At 43.3% G+C, this 7,757-nt stretch overlaps 1 pseudogene; it reads left to right on the forward strand.

The window, feature by feature from the left end:
• The first annotated feature begins 6,885 nt into the window (after positions 1-6,885).
• Positions 6,886-7,350, forward strand: LOC102392689 (annotated as a pseudogene).
• The last annotated feature ends 407 nt before the right edge of the window (positions 7,351-7,757 follow it).

The following is a 7,757-nucleotide window of genomic DNA, read 5'->3' on the forward strand; positions in this document are numbered from 1 at the left end:
AGGAGCCAGTTTCTCCTTGTAAGTCACCTGCATTGCCAAAGATGAAGTCCTAGAGGTAACGAGGGATGAATGTGGGCTTCAACACATCCTCATGAGTTCTATTTTGTCCTCGCTCTCCTCTATTTCATGTCCCTCTTTTCTTTTTTTAAAAAATATTTATTTACTTGACGGGACCTTTCATTGAGGTGTTCAGGCTTCTCTCTAGTGTGGTGTTCAGGCTCTAAAACATGCAGGTTCAGTAGTTGTGGTGCGTGGGCTTAGCTGCTCCACCACACTTAGGCTCTTAGTTCCCTGATCAGTAATCAAACCTGTCTGTCCTGCATTGGAAGGCAGATTCTTAATCATTAAACAACTAGGGAAGTCCCTCACACCCATCTTCTCTTACCAACTGACATGCTTAATCGCTCAGTTGTGCCTGACTATTTACAACCCCACAGATTATAGCCTTCCAGGCTACTCTGTCCATCGGATTCTCCAGGCAAGAATACTGGAGTGAGTTGTCATTCCCTTCTCCAAGGGGATCTTTCCCATCCAGGGATCAAAACCAGGTATCCTGCACTGCAAGTATATTCTTTACAATCTGAGCAACCATGGAAGCCCCTTTGAACTGACTATCCTGCTATTTCAGACCCTACCAATATACACAAATGGAAAGGCACACTGTTCAATCAGCTCCCACAACTGCATAGTTCAAACCTCAACAACAAAGCCCTATTGTATAATTTTATACTGTATAAACCACCCCTAGTGGTTCTGCTTCTCTGGTCCACTTTAACTGATGGGTACAAAGACAGACGTGGCAGAGCTAGAGCTCATACTTAACTCATTTCTAACTGATTCAGGGTGCCTTGCACTAAATTGTTGCCTCTACCGTAATAATGGAGGACCATATACCTGAAGGGTGTTGGTGGTTTAAAATAGCATATTGGCCACTACTCTCCCTCCTGGGAAAATGGAGACATACAGGCTGCTCAAAGAGCTTTGAGAAATTAAGATGATTGAATGGCCCAGAAGTTGCAGATTACGTGAACTGACACCAGCCTGCATGGAAGGTATCTAGGAGTAGGCCCTATCCCAGGGGCTTCCTTCAACTTTGGCCCATTCAGCAGTTTTAGCTGCAAATTGCATAATAAAGATAGGAGGTATGTTGATCACATTTTCAGATGACACACGGTTGGGCCAGCTAGCAAAAATGCTGAGAAAGAGATTCAAGAATCCAAAAGGTTTGACAGGATGAATAATGAGTCACAGCTAACAAGATGAAATTCAACAGGATGGATATCAAGTTTTACCCTCCGCAGGGTGTAAATACACCCTCCCTAAACTGGAGACTGGTGCCAGGGTATCCCTTTAGCACCCTCCCTACACTGGAGACTGGTGCCAGAGAATCGCTTGAGTTCAGTGTGGGCAGAAGCACATGATACTGATGATGGATCGGCTTCAAGGGAATGCCTCTGGGTTCAAAAATCATCCTGACAAATAGAGACTTAGAGAAACTGCTTAATAGCAGCCTTTGTGAAAACCCATTGAGCTCATTACCAATCAACACCATGATTACATTAGAGAATTCAGTTGTATAATCATCAGTCTTCATTATTCAAGGTGTGGTATACTCCAGTACACATTGAAGGTTATCATAGAACTTTGCTTTGCTCAGAACCACACAGCTGAGGTTCAGGGTACAAGCCTGAAGGCCATACTTCACTTCACTTCAGTTCAGTCGTTCAGTAGTGTCCCATTCTTTGTGAGCCCATGGACTGCAGCCTGCCAGGACTCCCTCCCTGTCCATCATCAATTCCTGGAGTTTAATCAAACTCATGTGCATTGAGTCAGTGATGCCATCCAACCATCTCATCCTCTGTCAACCCCTTCTTCTCCCACCTTCAATCTTGTCCAGCATCAAGGTCTTTTCCAATGAGTCAGCTCTTCGCATCAGATGGCCAAAGTATTGGAGTTTCAACTTCAGCATCAGTCCTTCCAATGAACACTCAGGACTGATTTCCTTTAGGATGGACTGGTTGGATCTCCCTGCAGTCCAAGGGAGGATCAAGAGTCTTCTTCAACACCAGAGTTCAAAACCATCAATTTTTCAGTGCTCAGCTTTCTTTATAGACCAACTCACATCTATACATGACCACTGGAAAAACCATAGCCTTGACTAGACGGACCTTTGTTGGCAAAGTAATGTCTCTGCTTTTCAATATGATATCTAGGTTGGTCATAACTTTCCTTCCAAGGAGTAAGTGTCTTTTAATTTCATGGCTGCAGGCACCATCTGCAGTGATTTTGGAGCCCAAAAAAATAAAGTCAGCCACTGTTTCCACTGTTTCCCCATCTATTTGCCATGAAGTGATGGGACCAGATGCCATGATCTTAGTTTTCTGAATGTTGAACTTTTAGCCAACTTTTTCACTTTCCTCTTTCACTTTCATCAAGAGGCTTTTTAGTTCCTCTTCACTTTCTGCCCTAAGGGTGGTGTCATCTGCATATCTGAGGTTATTGATATTTCTCCCATCAATCTTGATTCCAGCGTGTGCTTCTTCCAGCCCAGCATTTCTCATGATGTACTCTGCATATAAGTTAAATAATCAGGGTGAAAATATACAGCCTTGACGTACCCCTTTCCCTCTTTGGAACCAGTCTCTTGTTGCATGTCCAGTTCTAACTGTTGCTTCCTGACCTGCATACAGGTTTCTTAAGAGGCAGGTCAGGTGGTCTGGTGTTCCCATCTCTTTCAGAATTTTCCACAGTTTATTGTGATCCACACAGACAAAGGCTTTGGCATAGTCAATAAAGCAGAAATAGTTGTTTTTCTAGAACTCTCTTGCTTTTCTGATGATCCATTGGATGTTGGCAATTTGATCTCTGGTTCCTCTGCCTTTTCTAAAACCAGCTTGCACATCTGGAAGTTCACAGTTAACATATTGCTGAAGCCTGGCTTGGAGAATTTTGACCCTTACTTTACTAGCGTGTGAGATGAGTGCAATTGTGTGCTAGTTTGAGCATTCTTTGGCATTGCCTTTCTTTGGGATTGGAATGAAAACTGACCTTTTCCAGTCCTGGTGGCCACTGCTGAGTTTTCCAAATTTGCTGGCATATTGAGTTTAGCACTTTCACAGCATCATCTTTTAGGATTTGAAATAGCTCAACTGGAATTCCATCACCTCCACTAGCTTTGTTCATAGTGATGCTTCCTAAGGCCCACTTGACTTCACATTCCAGGATGTCTGGCTCTAGGTGAGTGATCACACCACCGTGATTATCTGGGTTCTGAAGATCTTTTTTGTACAGTTCTTCTGTGTATTCTTGCCACCTCTTCTTAATATCTTCTGCTTCTGTTAGGTCTATACCATTACAGACTAGCATTTGACTAACATGGGAAGGATATATAATTACATCAATGAAGAACATATCAAAAATAGTGATCATGAGAGTTGGTGCCATATAAGTTGAGTTTTCACATAAGAAAAACATAAAATTTTATTTGTACTTCTAGAATACAGATGGTCAGACACTACAGAAAGGAACACCTTTATTACTAAAATGAATAAGCATAGAGTATAGTGGTTGGGTTGGGCTCTGGAGTCAAACTACTTAGGTTAGAGCTTATGAGTCACTCTCCAGCCATGTGACTTGGGCAGGTTATTGATTTTCTCAGGTCTTAGCTTTCTCATACAGAAAACGGGAAATAAAAGTATATCCCCCTCATCCATGTGTTGTGGGGATTAAACTGAACAAAAACAAACAGTATTTATCTCACCTGGTTGTTGTGACTGCAAGACAAAGCAGCACATACTTATAAAGCATTTAAAAGAAGTCACTTGGTCAGAGTTAAGTAAATACTTACTATTCTTTTTATTATAAGGAAGCCTGTTCTGATGCTCAGGGTATTCCCAAACTGAACACCCTGCAATAAGTAGGTAGCATCTTGTGTCTGAGTGTGTTTAAACTAAGATATCTTGTCTTTTGATCAGGGATATCTTAGAGTGGTCTGTGAATGGTGAGGTGACTGCAGCCATGAATTCAGAAGACTGTAAAACAACAATAATCTCAGACTGGTGTTTCACACAGCCCAGTAAACATGTGAATCACCTCTGTATTTTACTATTTTATTTATTGTTTGGCTATTCATACAGCATGCCGAGATCTTAGTTCTCCAACTGGGGATCGAACCTATACCCCTTGCAGTGGAAGCATGGAGTCTTAACCACTGGGCCACTAGGGAAGTATCAATATGTTGTCTTTTATTAGGGATAACTTGTTCATTGTTGTTCAGTCATTAAGCTGTGTGCAGCTCTTTGTGACCCCATGGACTGCAGCATGCCAGGTTTCCTTGTCCTTCACTATCTTCCAGAGCTTGCTCAAACTCATGCCCACTAAGTTGGTGATGGCATCCAAGCATCTCATCCTCTGTTGGCCCCTTCTCCTCCTGCCCTCAATCTTTCCCAGCATCAGGGTCTTTTCCAATGAGTCAGTTCTTCACATCAAGTGGCCAAAGTATTGGAGCTTCAACTTCAGCAGCAGTCCTTCCAATGAACATTCAGGGTAGATTTCCTTTAGGATCGACTGGTTTGATCTCTTTTTGTCCAAGGGAATCTCAAGAGTCTTCTCAAACACCACAAATGGGATATCTTAAAGTGGTGTTTCTCACACCTCAATGTACATGTAAATCATCTGTGCATCTTATTGAAGTGTGTATTCTAACTCAGCAGGTCTGGCATGGGGCCTGAGAGTCTGCATCTCTAACAAGTTCCCAGGTTAGTATTGGGAGACTGCTGATTTAGTTACCGCATTCTGAGAAACAAGACTACAGAACACCTCCTCCACTGGGTGGGAAGAAAAGGAATAAAGTCCCTTCCATTCTAAAATATCCATATTTTATAACATTCTAAATATAAGAGTATTCAGTATCTTGAAGCCACACTGTAACTGAGTAACCTAGTGCAAGTGCCCTAATCTTGTGCCTTGTTTTGATACATTCTACAAGCACTTTTAAGGAATGAGTACTTTTTACAGCAAAATCCAAAGTCCTCAGATGGAAGCGGATCTACTTCTGCAGAGGGTTTCATCTCCTAATTGGCTAAACATCTGCTCCAGCTCTAAGCACAGATTTATCTTTATCAAATACTGATTGGTCTCTGGCTCCTGCCGGCTGCTGTGTCCTGGTGTGACGGAGAACAAAGCACAGCAGCTGTGAGATGTCAGGAAGCCTCAGGAGGAAGGCAAAGAAGGGCCAGGGAAGCAGAAAACAAAGAGACTCACACATTACTGGCAGGAAAAAAGGCAAACTCTGCTAGCCTCAAGGCGGAATGGAACCAGATCTGGAGATGGGAAGATCTAAGACAGGAAGAACTAAGATGCCGAGATCTTAGTTCCCCAACTAGGGATAGAACCTATAGCCCCTGCAGTTGAAACAAAGAGTTTTAACTACACTTATATTCATTCATTGAAGTTCTGAATATTCATTGGAAGGTCTGATGCTGAAGCTGAAGCTCCAATACTTTGGCCACCTGATGCAAAGAACCGACTCATTGGAAAAGACCCAGATGCTGGGAAATATTGAGGACAGAAGAAGGGGGCAATGGAGGATAAGCTGGTTGGATGGCATCACCGACTCAATGGACATAAGTTTGAGCAAACTCTGGGAGATAGTGAAGGACAGGGAAGCCTGGCGTGCTGGATAGGAAGATTCTTAGAGATTGCCTGATTCATTCTCTGCAATTTTCAGATACTGAAACAAAATTCCCATAAGAGGTTATGACCTTCTAGAAGTAATACATGGATGTAGCTTCAGAAACAGAAGCCAGACCATGCAGCTTCTGGTCTGGCGCTCACCCTACTGGCCCATGACTGCCTGCCATCTCCTCCTGAGGAGTCCCGACCTAGCGATGCTGCTTTATCTCTCCATGGATCTTCTTCATGCTTCAATTGCCCTTCAGAGTAAGCAGGGCTGAGAGAGATTCTGGGGAGACTGTTAGAGAACAGAGAACTCCTGGTTTATTCAGGTTAATTTCTCAAGATGAAAATGCTCTAAAAGATCTGCGAAGTATTTACATACCATTCCCATTGCTTTCTGTCTGTGGTGTATGAATAAATTAGGCAGCAAATATAACACAGCATCTGCGAGAGGCTATGCCTTTCAGGAAGTAACACATGGAGGGAGCATCAGAGTTAGGAAGCTGGCCAACCAGCTGGCCTTGACACCTTTTCAAGAGCCAAGAGGCCAGAGTTCGACTCTAGTTCTCAGTATTTCTCCCCTGAAGGCTGCTGGGTTCAAGCCTACCTCCTCTTCCATTCATGAACTCTTCTTGTTGCAATAAAAGTAAAAATTTAAAGGGTGCATACCCACTTTAGGGAAGATCAAGTCAGAAAAGGGGCAATAAATGACTTGGGAGCTTTGGTCAGGGAAGCAGGGAACCTGGAAAGTCACAAGAATTATTCCAGACCTGGAAACCCTAGCTTCTCTGAAATCCCCTATCTTCATACTGGCTGAGTATTTTAGACATTCTTCAAAGAGGAATAAAAGTCATTAATTCATACTAACATGAACTGACTAGCATCTAGGCATCTCCCAAGAGGCTGGGTTATAGAGGGGTCTCCACGAATGCCTCCTGTCCTACATGGGGGAGGGTGTCTACAATCCCGAGAGCCTCAGAAGGTGCTTTATCCACGCTTGATCTTCTACATCCTGTGAAGCAGTTTAGGAAAGAAGTGTCATCTCCACCCTCTCCAATGAGGTCCTAATCCCCTCTTTATCAATTTGCTGAAATCAAATGTGACAGAATTGGGAATTCCCAGGTGGCCCAGTGGTTAACACTTGGTGTTCTCACTCTTGAGGTCCAGGGTTTGATCCCTGGTTGGGGAAAATAAGATCCCACAAATTCTCGTCTTTCGCTCAGGCCCGTGGCACCGGCAGGATGGGCAAGTGTCGCGGTCTTCGTACTGCCAGGAAGCTCCGTAGCCACCAACGAGACCAGAAGTGGCATGATAAGCAGTACAAGAAAGCCCATCTGGGCACAGCCCTGAAGGCCAACCCTTTTGGCGGTGCTTCTCACACCAAGGGAATTGTGCTGGAAAAAGTAGGAGTTGAAGCCCAACAGCCAAATTCTGCCATCAGGAAGTGTGTCAGGGTTCAGCTAATCAAGAATGGCAAAAAAAATCACTGCTTTTGTACCCAATGATGGTTGTTTAAATTTTATTGAGGAAAACAATGAAGTTCTGGTCGCTGGATGTAGTCACCAAGGTCATGCTGTTGGTGACATTCCTGGAGTCCGCTTTAAGGTTGTCAAAGTAGCCAGTATCTCTCTTTTGGTCTTATACAAAGGCAAAAAGGAAGGACAAAGATTGTAAATTTTGATGATGAAAGCATTATAGTAATAAATTTTCCTATACCAAAAAAAAAAAAAAAAAAGGATCCCACAAATTCTCAAAGCTGCTCAGCATGTCCAAAATAATAATAATAATCAAGTCAGAATTAGGGGCTTCCCAGGTAGCATAGTGGTAAAGAATCCGCCTGCCAATGTAGGAGATGCAAGAGGCATGAGTTCAATCACTAAGTTGGGAAGACCCCTGGAGAAGGAAATGGCAACCCACTCCAGTATTCTCACCAGGAGAATCTCATGGACAGAGGAGCTGGGTGAGCTATAGTCCATGGGGTGGCAAAGAATCAGACACCAGACATGACTGAGCATGCACATGCATGTGCACACACATACACACACACACAACAGAATTAATGATGCATCACTTAAACAAGA

Source organism: Bubalus bubalis, chromosome 12 (assembly GCF_019923935.1).
Source record: "Bubalus bubalis isolate 160015118507 breed Murrah chromosome 12, NDDB_SH_1, whole genome shotgun sequence".
Taxonomy (NCBI): Eukaryota; Metazoa; Chordata; class Mammalia; order Artiodactyla; family Bovidae; genus Bubalus; species Bubalus bubalis.